The sequence below is a fragment of the Rana temporaria genome, chromosome 4, assembly GCF_905171775.1.
Source record: "Rana temporaria chromosome 4, aRanTem1.1, whole genome shotgun sequence".
Classification (NCBI taxonomy): domain Eukaryota; kingdom Metazoa; phylum Chordata; class Amphibia; order Anura; family Ranidae; genus Rana; species Rana temporaria.
Window position 1 is genome coordinate 125,800,125 of NC_053492.1, and position 14,438 is coordinate 125,814,562.

The 14,438-nt window shown below is 46.6% G+C and overlaps 1 protein-coding gene across 1 annotated transcript in view; it reads right to left on the reverse strand.

The window, feature by feature from the left end:
• The window catches only part of ACSL3 (acyl-CoA synthetase long chain family member 3), a 137,772-nt gene extending 123,673 nt beyond the window's left edge, over positions 1-14,099 (reverse strand). Inside the window, exon 1 of the mRNA XM_040349032.1 lies at positions 13,931-14,099. The gene's annotated coding sequence lies outside the window, so the exon portion shown is untranslated. The remainder of the gene's footprint in view (positions 1-13,930) is intronic.
• Between the last annotated feature and the right edge of the window lie 339 nt (positions 14,100-14,438).

The following is a 14,438-nucleotide window of genomic DNA, read 5'->3' on the forward strand; positions in this document are numbered from 1 at the left end:
TGACAAAAAAACAAACAAGGGCCTGAGGCCCAGGATTGGGGGGACCACAAAACAGATTGGAGAAAAAAACCCCGAGCCTGTTCCACGAGGGAACTGGCACAATCACTCCCCTGACCAGAAGATCCTGGACAGCCCCTGACAGAGCCAACCGGCGAGCCAGAGGATGGAGGGAAAAAACCTGTTTGGTAGACAAGAGAGAAATCCTATCTCGCACCCAGAGGAAACTACCTCGCAACCCCAACGGACGGAGAGGAGAGACCTCCACCGAGCCGCAAATTCGCGGAGCCAGCCCCCCACCCGAGATGCGAGTGGAGGCAAACCTCCAAGCGGAAGCAGGCTTGCTGGGCTTGCGGCACCCGGGGCGCCTGTGTCCTCAGTGGACGTCCTAGCCCCCTGAAAATGTTTTCCTGCCGCACTTGGCGGGCGAAAACCAAAACGCATGGGGAACAGTAAAAGAGGGCCCTCGCCTACAGTGAGGCACCTACCCTTTTTTAGATTGCGGGAGCAGAGTGCTCACACCGCCCGTGGCATCTTTTATGATGACAATCAGAGACACCCCTGCGTACACCCCCACAGGGCAATACCACCAGGGACTACTGAAAAGACAGTCCGCAGACCAACCCCCAGCCATACAAGGCAGGGCAGAAAACATGGCGCAGGCGGAGGCCCTGGAGAGCAAGGGGAGCATATCCAGGGTCGACACACAGACAAATATCTGACCTATTACCAACTGTTCGGTCAGGACCACGCAGGTCATAGAAGCAGTCTGCGCCTCCAGCTCCCCGTCCGGGAAATGTCTGCGACACCAGAGTCCCGGCCAAAACCGGACTCACCACCGCCCCCCCCGCTGTGAATATGGAGCCACCACATTCACAGCACCCCACATTCACAGGCAATGTGGCAGCCTTGTTTCAAAAACAAGCTACCCAGCTGAACACAGGGGGGGGGGGGGGGGGAGAGACACCCTGATACAGGAATCCTCCCCAAAAGAGAGGGGACAGACCGCAAAGCATTTTGTACCCTGCGACTGATCCCAATCCTTGCACAACATATTCCAGACATGGAACACAAGGAAAAAAACACATATTGCGGTGCGGGGCGGCACGGAACCCAAAAGGGACTGACACCACTGATGCCACCTCCGAAACCACCATAGCTAACCATGGTAACCCGCACCGCAGTGTTAAGAGCCCCAACAACAGCACCATCAAGTGCTGACCCTGAAACAGGGCCATCCTCACAGTCCGTGTGGAATTCAGCCAGCAGCTACTGACAAAAAAACCAAAACCAGACGCCTCAGCAAGGCCCGATTCCCTGTCAGAAAAAATACCCAGAGAGAGGCAGAGGGGAGAACAAGTGCAATTCCCACATCCCTCCAACACTCCCATCCTGACCCAAAACGCCTCAGGGACTGCCAGCACAGCATCCCTGGAGGCCGCAGGAATAGGGACACTAAGGGTTAACATCCCCTAGTACTGGCAGGCTCCACAGGACATCCCCCAGCCGCCACAGAGAACAGGGAAACCCCCCCAGAGGACTCACCGTCCGACCAGACCGCCGCTGCCGAGAGCCAAAAACGCTGCCTGTGCCGCGCCATCCAAAGGAAAAATGCAGAGCCGTACGCGCCGTCATCCTAGGCACAAGAGCTGTATCAAGATAGCCGCCGATATGTCTGCGGGCTCCAAGAAAATGGCCGCCGCAATTACAACTGCGCCATAAAACACCGCCGTCAGCGGCAAAATGCGCCCGAAAACTGTGTTTTTTTTCAAAAAACACACAGCGAAGCCCCAGTGACACACGCAGTACACAGGCCCACAGGACCCCCTCCGCACATATGGCAGCCCAGAAAAACACAGCACCCACAGCAGTAGCAGCCCCCAGGTCAGACTGAGCCCCCACCTCACGGCTGTCACCCAGAAACTGGGAAGGAGGGAGAGGAAAAAAGGGAGAGAGGAAAGCAGGGCAAACCCTCAGTCGACCACCCCAGGGGAAAATTCCAGCCAGACCACTTACCTGAGCAAGAGGCCACTACTTACCCGTCCTGCGACCACCGGCTGGAGGTATCCCAGACAGATCCAACGTCCGCTAAACGGCATGGCTGTCGGCCAGACACACTGTGACAAGGCCATAGAGACCGGTCATATGTGTGCCCTAGAACAAAAAGTTCCCCGGCCGCCCCTGGAGCAACAGGGCCTGTCGTGGACGTCCCAAAGCTGGGCTAAGGGCCGGCACACGCTCGATGGCCGAACCTGGGGGGACTACAAGAGTCGAGGACCCAGCCTGTCACCCAGTCGGCTGTTGATAGAAGAATCACAGGATTCCAAAAATGCAGGAACAAAATAATAAAAAGCGAGAAAATCGCAAGAAAAAAATCTCCAGAGTACAGGAACTCCAGAGTGCCTGACTCTCCTGACGTTAGGCAGGAAAAAACTGAGGCTGCTAGAGCAGGGTGTGGGTTATACCGGGGGGGCCACACCCCCTGGGAGGAGCTGCACTGAGGTTGTGTTTGTTAACACTTTAAGTGCTTTTTTTCTGCCTAAAACTCTTAGTGAAAGCGGATATAACCCTAATGTCAAAGAATGCTGTGTCCGTCTATGAACGAAAGAGAAAAAGTGTTTTTTTTCAAAATTGTCGTTCTTTTTTTTGTTTATAGCGCAAAAAATAAAAACCGCAGAGGTGATCAAATACCACCAAAAGAAAGCTCTATTTGTGGGAAAAAAAGGACGTCAATTTTGTTTGGGAGCCACGTCGCATGAGGGCGCAATTGTCAGTTAAAGCGAAGCAGTGCCAAAAGCCGAAATTTTGCCTGGGCAGGAAGGGGGTACCCAGTAAGCAAGTGGTTAAAGAAAAAAAAAATGAATGAAGCTTTATAACCACTTTAATAAGTACATAAAGCATTCCAGTGACTGGCAATAGGAAGCACTTACACCTATCTAGAAACCCTCCACATGACCAAATCATTCTGAACGGGCCGTACCTGAAGCTCACTATTAACCTTGAAGAGACCACTCAGGATTCCTCATGCGTGAATGTAAACAAAGATCACATGGACGGCACTTGCAGAAGGAATGTTTCAGGTAGAGGAGTGCACTGCAGTCTATGTACAGAACACCGACAGATCGGTCTTTAGTACACACAGGTATTGTGCACAATCTCTGTAGTACTATTCTACTATAGACAGTCATTTTTCCATTACATCCCAAGCACGTGCATGGCCCATCTATTTATAGGAGAAAAATACGTTGTTTGCATTCTCTGGCGGTTCACATGGTAAAGCTGGTTTCCTGCTGAATAGGCATTCAGTATCAATTCTTCACACAATCCATATTAAACACTCAGAATATTAGGTTATTTTCTGACTGGGCAATGGCGCAATGTATAAATAAGGTCATTATGTAGTCTATACATTGTTTAACCCTGGGAAGAAAGCTTGCAGGCCTTTTGTTGTGGCATCAGTACAAGAAGCAAGGCCTGTGCATCCTCTATTCATCCTATTCACAGCATGGTTTTATAATGAGCAGTACATCTGGTCACATGGACACGTTACCGGATAGCAATAATGGGAAGATAGCAATAGATAGATATCTCCCTCAAAAATTCCACTCGCCTGCTCGCATTTTGCGAGTAGTTTTTGAGGGCTGGCTGGGAGAATGGGGGTTGTATGGGAGCCATTCTCCCAGCGATCAGAGGGGAAGCAAGAGGAGAGCGGCCGCCTGGTTGATTTGAGCATAGGGAACATAACAGCTTTCATTTCAGTAGCAGTGTGTTCCCTGGCGAGCACTGTCATATACAGCTCCTCTTTGAAAGACAGATCGCCCGTCCAATCCTGGGACAGGTGATCTGTCTGTCCATCAAAATTCCCCGGACAAGGGGGAGGAGCTGTATATTACGGCACGCTGCGGGGAACACACTGCTACTGAAATTAAAGACGTTTTGTTCCCCGCGTTCTAATCAACCAGGCGGCGGCTCACCTCTCTTCCCCTGCACAGGTAGGCTGTATTGGTGGACAAGGATGAAGTTGTTAATATTTATTCTTATAACTCAATTCTGCATAAAATTTTAAAGTGGAGGTTCACCCTTAAAAAAAATTCTGACATCACATGGAGTCGCGCCATCCTACCGACAGAATGCCGGTGGTTGTTTTTTTTTCTTAGCACATACCTCGTTATCTCGATTTTCATCCCCCGGGACTGGGCGTTCCCAAGCACTGCCTGTGATTGACAGGCATACTGCGCGTCACAGGTTGCCGACAGAACCCGAACGTTGGTGCGCAGGCGCCGTATAGAGCCGCACCGGCGTTCAGGTTTTTTCGGCAATCTGTGACGCGCAGTATGCCCAGGGTGAAAATCGTGTTAACGAGGTATGTGCTAAAGAGAAAAAAAAACACTGGCATTCTGTCGGTAGGATGGCGCGACTCCATGTGATGTCAGAAATTTTTTTTAAGAGTGAACCTCCACTTTAAGTGTCATTTCATGAGATAATCTACGAGGACGTGGCAAGTAACCCTTGAGACCAGGCTAGTGACACACACACACACATATATATATATATATATATATATATATATATATATATATATATATATATATATATATATATATATATATATATATATATATATATATATATATATATATATATATATATATATATATATATATATATATATATATATATATATATATATATATATATATATATATATATATATCTCCATCCAAGGCATTAAAAAAAAAAAAAAAAAAAAAGCCCCCCTCAAAGTTTCGCTCAATATTCAGGGCCGAGTCAGGTTCCCCCCGCATTTCAAAAAGAAATAGGTTGACTTTACAAAAGTACTATATATAAAAAAAAAAAATACAGAATTTTGGTTATGGTATTGTGGTTACTATTAATACATGGTAGTATTTTGTACGAGAATTCGTTTTTTAAAAAGGACAGGAAGTCTAAAATGTTTTTTACCTTAATGTCAGCCCTCAAAATTTCCACTCGCCTACTAGCAGTGGATTTAAGCTGGGGGCGAGTGATGACAGGGCTGCATGACCAATCTCCCTCCAATCTGTGCCTACACTTAGAGTCCATATGAGATTGGCGGCTGAAGAGGAAAGGAGCATGCGCGGGAAAAGTAGTCTGGTGAGCCGCGCACAGGCAGAGCAGTACACGGGTGCTCTCCTTACAATTCTCATTAAGCCATGGGACCCAACAGTATGACCTCTCTGAGCCTGCCCCCTTCCCCTGGGCCCCGACCAATGTAGCTGGAGTGCAGAAAGTAATGAGTGAGGTGGAGGATTGCAAAAATTACCACTCCGGTGCAGCGCTCACTGAAAGTTGTCCTGACATGAGAGCGGCAGCCTTCTAGTTTGTGCAGTTTTCTTCTCCTTGTGCTCTATGTAAGTGTCCAACAGTTTAGCCTGAGCACTGTGAACAGACTGGTCTCAATGTGTGCTGTGCGCTGTCAGTGTGCGCTGTGCTATGGTGTCAATGGCTGTGCAGTTGTATGGATCTCAGCGCTGGATTGTACTTCCTCCCGCTGTGCTGCAGCTCCTCTCCTCTCTACCAGCCTGAATAAAAGGGGGAAGTGGGGACATGCAAGCGTGGAGCCGCACACACAGCCTCCTGATGATGAGATGAATGGGAGAGAGAGAGTGGAAGGATGGGAGTTGCAGAGGAGACCGCAAGAGAATGGGGAAGAGACCCAGTTCTAGTGCCCTATCCCTCTGGTCGTGTTTACGGGTGCAATTAGGCGCAGGGCAGTGTATGAATTAGGTGGGGCAACTGGTGGCGAGTAACTTTGAGGCCTGGCTAGTAGCTTAGGACTTGAAATTTTGAGCCCTGTTAATGTATTCCTTGCATTAAAGGGTATGTAAAGGTTTTTTTTTTCAAATAACAAACATACTTACCTCCACTGTGCAGTTCGTTTTGCACAGAGTGACCCCGAACCTGGTCTTCTGGGGTCCCTTGGCGGCTGTCTCGTCTCTCCCTTGCAAGAACTCATCACCTTCATGCGACTGAGCTCGCATGGCGTCGAGTCCTTGTGGGCGCGCTCCTGTGATGTGGCCATGGCCGCTCACTGTATCACTCAGCCTCACCCCCCGGCGCGCCAAGTCATTGGATGTGATTGACCGCAGCACAAGCCAATGGCTGCACTGCTTTCAATCAACCAATGAATTCGCCAAGACTTTCCAGGGGTCAGATATGTAAACAGGGGGGGGGGGCTGGGGGGCCACTAATCCGCAGATGCTTTGTTCACCTTAATGCATAGAAAAACATTTACCTTTACGGTAAAAAAAAAAAAAGAAGTTTAGGTGTCAGCATCGCCCCACTCAGCTAACTTTACTTATATGTGAGCCCTCATTCGATCCAGCGCTGTACGGGTCTAAAGAAACTCTCCCCTCACTTCTGGGTCTCTCTGGGGCACCGGGAGCCATTGGATCCCAGTGCTGACAATCAAAGCCGACGACGGAGCGGGGCAGAGTCCCTCTGTCTGTGTCAATTGACACAGCAGAGAGACTCGGGTGCGGGCACGCACGAGCACCCCTATGGGAAGCGGCTTCCCATGGGGGCACTGGCCAGAGAGGAGAGTAATTATAGACATATTTGTTTAAAAAAAAATATATACATTACCTGTACAACCCCCTTTAAAATTTCACAAGCGTTTATTTATACTTATATTAAACATTTAGCTCCCGGTCACGCAGACATGTGGCTTTATAATTGTGTGATTTCAGTGAAGACGCACAACTTCAAAGTCGGATTGGATGTGACCGAAGGCTTACATGCAGACCAAGCTGTCCAGCTAACTTAAACAATACAGGGGTTGGGACAAACTAGAACATGGACGGGGTATTTATAACTGACAGCTTTGGTATGAATGGAGGAGTCAGATCTTTCATTCATCTGCCCGTCCTCCATTCACAGAGCACTCATTGCAGGAACTGATAGCACAGCTTCTATGAATGGGGAATAGTCTGTACTTTTGATGAGGAACTGTAACTTGTCAAGCTTCTCATTAACTCTGGCAGGACTGGAAAAAAAAAAAAAAAAAATCACAGCTGTGCGAGTTACTACTGGGCAAAGAACTAAAGATTTTGAGAAATAAAAAGTTCAGCTTTAATCACTTCAGCCCTGGAAGATTTACCTCCCTTCATAACCAGGCCATTTATTTGTGATGCGGCATTGCGTTACTTTAAAATGACCCAAAACATTTTTTATAAAAATTATGTCCCCCCCCACCAAATAGAGCTTTCTTTTGGTGGCATTTATATTATTTTTTCCCCAGTATCAGTTTAGGCCAATATGTATCCTGCTACATATTTTTGGTAAAAAAAAAAATCCCAATAAGTTTATATTGATTGGTTTGTGCAAAAGTTATAGCGTCTACAAACTATGGGATAGATTTATGGAATTTTTACTAGTAAAGGTGGCGATAAGTGATTTTTAGCAAGACTGCAACATTGCGACAGGCAAATCGGACACCAAGCGACACTTCCTGGGGACTAGTGACACCACTACAGCAATCAGCCCTAAAAAATATACACTGTCACTGTACTGGCAGGGAAGGGGTTAACATAGGGGCAATCAAAGGGTTAAAATGTGCTTCTAGGGAGTGCTTTCCAACTGTGTGGGGGATGCAATCTGCCTCTCTCGTAAACAATCGGTGTGTCCCGATGCCACAAACCCGGAAGAGGCAATCAGGTACAGGTAAATGATTTTTGATCTCCAAGGGAGAAAAAAAACACGCATGCTCAGAAACAATTCGACGCATGCTCGGAAGCATTGAACTTCATTTTTCTAGGCTCGTCGTAGTGTTGTACGTCACTGCGTTTTTGACGGTCGGAATTTGGTGTGTCCGTCGGCATGCAAGACAGCTTAAACGGAATTCCGTCAGCAAAACCTTTCAGGGTTTGTTCCGACAGGAAATCCGATCGTGTACAGGGCATAAGGCTGCTCCCTATCAGTGAGCCATGTGACAGTAGACAGAGCATTGTCATCTCATAACAGACTGTGCCTATTATTGAGGCACATGACAGGATGACAACACAAGTCAAAACATATCTCCACCACTGATGTTCAAAATAACATCCAATTTATTAACTGCTTGCCGCCTGCCCACAATAGACTCGCTGCGGGCAAGTGGCACAGGCAGGACGGACAACATACTGGCATGGTTCATGGCTTGCTTCCAGGTTTGGGCTGAGCATGCACATGCCCCCTGTGATTGGGCACAGCGCAAGTTTTGGCAGCTGATTTCAGCCAATGATTTGGCTGAAGTCAGCGAATCGGATGTGGTCAAATCCCAGAGTTCTGTGTTTTTGTAAAGACAGGATTGTGAACAGGGATAAGGTTTCTACTTAATGCAAAGCAGGGAGAAAAAACAGCCAGAAAGAAAAGTAAAAGCAGCACATTACACATTGTTAGGCACATGGTTAACCCCTTGAGTTCCCATAGATGTTAACCCCTTCCCAGCCAGTGTCATTATACAGTATCATAACTGTATTAGTGTCACTAGCAATGTCAGTGACCCTCCCAGATAGGGTCTGTTAGGGCCAGATTGCCCACCACCTTATCACAGTCACACTATAAGTCGCCAACCACCGTATAAGTCGCCAGCTGCAAATTATATATATATATATATATATATATATATATATATATATATATATATATATATATATATATATATATATATATATATATATATATATATATACACACACACACACACCATAGTTTGTATATCTCTCGCACAAATCAATATACACTTACTGAGATTTTTTTTTCCCCCCCAAGACATGTAGCAGAATACTTTTTGGCCAAAATTAATAAAGAAATTTGTATTTGTTGAATAGGATTCATTACAAAGTAGAAAACAGGTTTTTTTTTGTTTTTGTTTTTTAATGTGGAGTCATTTTGTTTATATAGCAAAAATAAAACAAACCTCAGTGGTGATCAAATATCAAAGGAAAGCTCTTTATGTGGAAAAAAAATAAAAATAATAATAATTACCGGTAATGAATACATTTAATTTGCGTACACCAGCCTTTTTCAACCAGGGTGCCCAGACACCCTGGGGTGCTTGGGAAGATCTCTAAAAGTTGATCAAAAACTGTATACAAGCCGGCAGAAGGATGAAGCTTGACTTTTAGTTACACAAAGCCACAGGTTTTCATTGTGCACCATTATGACTTCCTAACAACCAATGACTTCATTAGTTGATAAGGAGGATGTCTGTTGCCTCCACAGCATCCTTGTTTGACCTTCCTGTTCCTCAGCAGTGGGGTCACATTAGCTGAACTGATGGAGATAAGTTGAGGGAGAAGAGAAACATTGGAATACTAGTACAAGTGTGCAAAAGTGCATTGGCTTGGAAGAATAAATCACCTCTAATGTTGGGTGTTCTACATGTGGATGTTGCTACATTCTGTAAAGCCATTGGAATGTTTTTACACTTTAGAATGGATAGATTGTCCATCATTTTAAAGGGTGCCTTAAGTGAGAAACGCTGGTGTAAATATGTGTTGCATGACCGCACCATTGCCAGTTAAAGTAGCGCAGTGCTGAATATCAAACAAATGCCCTGATCATGAAGGGGGTTAAAACTTTTTGAGCTCAAGTGTTTAAAGTGATCCCATCACTGCAGTATATTGTGACGTTTCTGCATCACACAGGAGCCCTTCATTAAACATGTGATGACAAGGACAGTGTGTTGTCATCTCATAACAAAAAGTCTCCAGTGAAGCATGTGACAGGATGACAACGCAGGAGCACCTCTAGTAGACAGGAATAGAGTGTTATTTCATAACAGGAAGTGCCAGAATCATCAGGTATTATTATGATGGATTTAAAAAGATTGAACGCCGCTTTTGAGAATAGATCTCTATCATCATTCAGTGTGTGTGTAGAAAAAAGAAATGACACTTTGCTACAATGTAAAGTAGCGAGTGTACAGCCTGTATAACAGTGTCAATTTGCTGTCCCCTCAAAATAACTCAACACACACTGGCAACAAAAGAGTACACCCCTAAGTGGAAATGTCCAAATTGGGCCCAATTAGCCATTTTCCCTCCCTGGGGTCATGTGACTCATTAGTGTTACAAGGTCTCAGGTGTGAATGGGGAGAAGGTGTGTTAAAATGTGTTGTTATCGCTCTCACTCTCATACTGGTCACTGGAGGTTCAACATGGCACCTTATAGCAAAGAACTCTGAGGATCTGAAAAAAATAAAAGAATTGTTGCTCTACATAAAGATGGCATAGGCTATAAGAAGATTGCCAAGACCCTGAAACTGAACTGCAGCACGGTGACCAAGACCATACAGCGGTTTACCAGGACAGGTTCCACTCAGAACAGGCCTTGCCATAGTCAGCCAAAGAAGTTGAGTGCACGTGCTCAGCGTCATATCCAGAGGTTGTCTTTGGGAAAGTGCTGCCAGCATTGCTGCAGAGGTTAAAGAGGGGGGGTCAGCCTGTCAATGCTCAGACCATATACCGCACACTGCATCAAATTGGTCTGCATGGCTGTCGTCTCAGAAGGAAGCTTCTTCTAAAGATGATGCACAAGAAAGCCAGCAAAAGGTTTGCTGAAGACAAGCAGACTAAGGACATGGATTACTGGAACCATGTCCTGTGGTCTGATGAGACCAAGATAAACCTGTTTGGTTCAGATGGTGACAAGCGTGTGTGGCGGCAACCAGGTGAGGAGTATAAAGACAAGTGTGTCATGTCTACAGTCTAGCATGGTGGTGGGAGTGTCATGGTCTGGGGCTGCATTAGTGCTGTCGGTGTAGTGTCACATTCCGCTCCCCATCACAGATTGCTCCGGAAGTGACGTTCCGTCACCGCCATCTTGCTACACCCCACACCATTGCACAGTAATGATAGAGTGTGAAGGGGGCAAGCAGACATCTTGTTACACCCATCTGAGTTTTAGATTTCACAGTTATTTTCAACACAAAACGGAGCTTATATGCTTGAATACAGCGTTTGTAAATCCGACGGACTGTTTACATGTTAAATGTGAAAATCAGAGGTGCTCTGTCACATTAGCAACCATGTAAGGCAGGGGTGGGGAACCTTTTTTTCTGCCAAGGGCCATTTGGATTTTTGTAACATCATTCAGGGGCCGTACAAAATTATCAACTTAAAAATTAGCCTGTTATATTTGGTCAAAGATTTTTTTTGTATAATCTTTATTTATATACTCCATTTTTACAAATAAAGAACAAAGGAAACACAATGGAAATGTACCTATCATACAGCCTCTGTGCACATTATAAGCAGCCTGTGCCCATCATATAGCCTCTGTGCACATCATATGCAGCCTGTGCCCATCATATGAAGCCTCTGTGCCTATCATACAGCCACTGTGCCCATCATATGAAGCCGCCGGAACTACAATGTAAACATCGGCTCCTTCTGACAGCTCCGCGGACACACACTCAGCGGGACGGGGGGCCGGATGGAATGATTTTGCGGGCCGCATGTGGCCCGCGGGCCGCAGGTTCCCCACCCCTGATGTAAGGTCATCAGGTTTGCTGCTGCTTTAAAGATTTAACATGTAAACAGTCCGTCAGATTTCCAAACACTGTATTTAGGCATTCAAGCTCCGATTTGTGTTGAAAATAAGTGTGAAATCTAAAACTCCGGTGGGTGCAACAAGAAGATGTCCGCTTGCACCCTTCTCACTCCATCATTACTGTGCAATGGTGTGGGGTGTAGCAAGATGGCGGCGACGGAACGTCACTCCCGAAGCAATCTGCGATGGGGAGCCAAATGTGACAAGACACCAGCACTGGGAAGCTACAGTTCATTGAAGGAACCATGAATGCCAACATGTACTGTGACATACTGAAGCAGAGCATGATCCCCTCCCTTCGGAGACTTGGGCCGCAGGGCAGTATTTCAACATAACGACACAAAACACACCTCCAAGACGACCACTGCTTTGCTAAAGAAGCTGAGGGTAAAGGTGATGGACTGGCCAATCATCTCTCCAGACCTAAACCCTATTGAGCATCTGTGGGGCATCCTCAACCAGAAGGTGGAGGAGCGCAAGGTCTCCAACATCCACCAGATCTGTGATGTCATCATGGAGGAGTGGAAGAGGAGTGGCAACCTGTGAAGCTCTGGTGAACTCCATGCCAAAGACGTTTAAAGTGGTTGTAAACCCTCCTGGGTGAGTTGCACCTACAGGTAAGCCTAGATTAAGGCTTACCTGTGGATGTTTGCAATATCTCCTAAACCTACACTGTTTAGGAGATATCTCCTAAAAAAAAAAAAAAAAAAAAGTAGGAGTACACCGCTGTCTACGGCACCTGCGCGCCTTAGACATCGGCGCAGGCGCACTGTAAATTCCATTAAGAAAAGATAATGCAGTCTTTTACCGCTCCGGCCAATCACAGCGCCGGAGCGGTGATCCCCAGAAGTAACCTCCGGGAGAGATGGCTGCGGCTGGAGGGGGAGACAAGGACGGCATCGGGGGTTCGATCTAAGGTAAGTAATGCATAATGAGCTTGTATGCTAGTCATACTAGCTCATTATGCCTTTGTCTTGCAGGGTTTTTTTTAAAATGGGTTTACAACAACTTTAAGGCAGTGCTGGAAAATAATGGTGGCTACACAAAATATTGGACACTTTGGGTCCAATTTGGACATTTTTACTTAGGGGTGCACTCACTTTTGTTGCCAGTGGCTTAGGGGTAGATCCACATACAAGTAGATCGTATCTCACATACGCTACGCCGCTGTAACTTACATTTGGCTGCTTTGAATCCTCAAAGAATTTGCGCCGTAAGTTACGGCGGCGTAGTGTATCTCTGGCGGCGGAATTCAAATCGGCGATTAGGAGGCGTGATTCATTTAAATGAAGCGCGTCCCCGCGCCAAATGAATTGCGCATGCATCGTCCCGAAATTTCCCGCCGTGCATTGCGCTAAATGACATGACTAATTGAACATAGACGTGACTTACGTCCATCCCGATTCACGGACGACTTACGCAAAAAAATTAAAAAAATTCAAATTAAACGCGGGAACGACGGCCATACTTAACATGGCAAATCTAACTATACGCCACAAAACAGTAGCTTTAACTATACGCCGGAAAAAGCCAACTAGAGACGACGTAAAAGAATGCGACGGCTGCGCGTACGTTCGTGGATCGTCGTAAATAGCTAATTAGCATACCCGACGCAGAAAACTACGCAAACTCCACCCAGCGGACGCCGAAGTATTGCATCTACGATCCGAAGGCGTACGAAGCCGTACGCCTGTCAGATCTAACCCAGATGCCGTCGTATCTTGGTTTGAGGATTACTAAATATACGACGCAGGAAATTTGAAAGTACGCCGGCGTATCAGTAGATACGCCGGCGTACTCGCTTTGTGAATCTACCCCTTAGACATTAATGTCTGTGTGTTGAGTTATTTTGAGGGGACAGCAAATTTACACTGCTATACAAGCGGTACACTCACTACTTTACATTGTAGCAAAGTGCAATTTCTTCAGTGTTGTCACATGAAAAGATATAATAAAATGTTTACAACAATGAGGGGTGTACCCACTTTGGTGAGATAGTGTGTGTTTATATACACACATACATACGGATCATCAAGGTGTGTATATATATATATATATATATATATATATATATATATATAATGACCATCCCCCATATGTATCCCCCAATGTAAACGAGTCCCTCCTAATCAGTAAGACGTCACACCGGTAATGACGGTTATTGTTGTCATGTGACGTATCTCTAATAAGAGGATGTATGGAGGAGCCCATAGACTCGCCGTGTGGCGGGTGTGATGAATAATACAGGGCTCGTCATACAATGCTGATCACAGCAGGCTCAGGATGGGTGACCGCCAGTAACCTTGGCCAGTTTCCCCGGTGACGGCTCCTGAAATATGGGAGAGGAGACATAACTCACCCGAAAGACGGGCCGGCTACCCCGGTGTCGATGGATGCTGCACGCAAAGAGAACACACGTAGAAGATGCTCGCCGCAGCCGGTGTCACCGCCGTGAACACGCACAGCAAGCCAATGACGCCGCCAACACACCGCCGGCAGCCAATCAGCGGCCTGCGATGCAGAGGTGTTCCACTACCCCTTTCGCTTTACACTGAGCCCCGCCCTCCACATCCTTCCTCCCAGTGTCATTGAGTGCGATGAGAGGGCGGCACTGATTGGCTGCAGAAAGTGGCGCGTTGGTGGGGGCTGGAGTGTGATATCACGGTGGGCGGAGGTGAGGTTATTAGCGGTTAGAGTTGAGGAGGAATGTTGGAGCGAAGCATGGAGCCACATGTGTAATAATAGACAGTGGCGGTCAGTACGCTGAAAGCGGGTGACGGTCTCTTAGCAGTCACCATGGGGATGGAAGCGGCAGTTTCTCAGAGCCGGGCGCACGTGTAGCCAAACAATAGTAACCATAGAGCTGA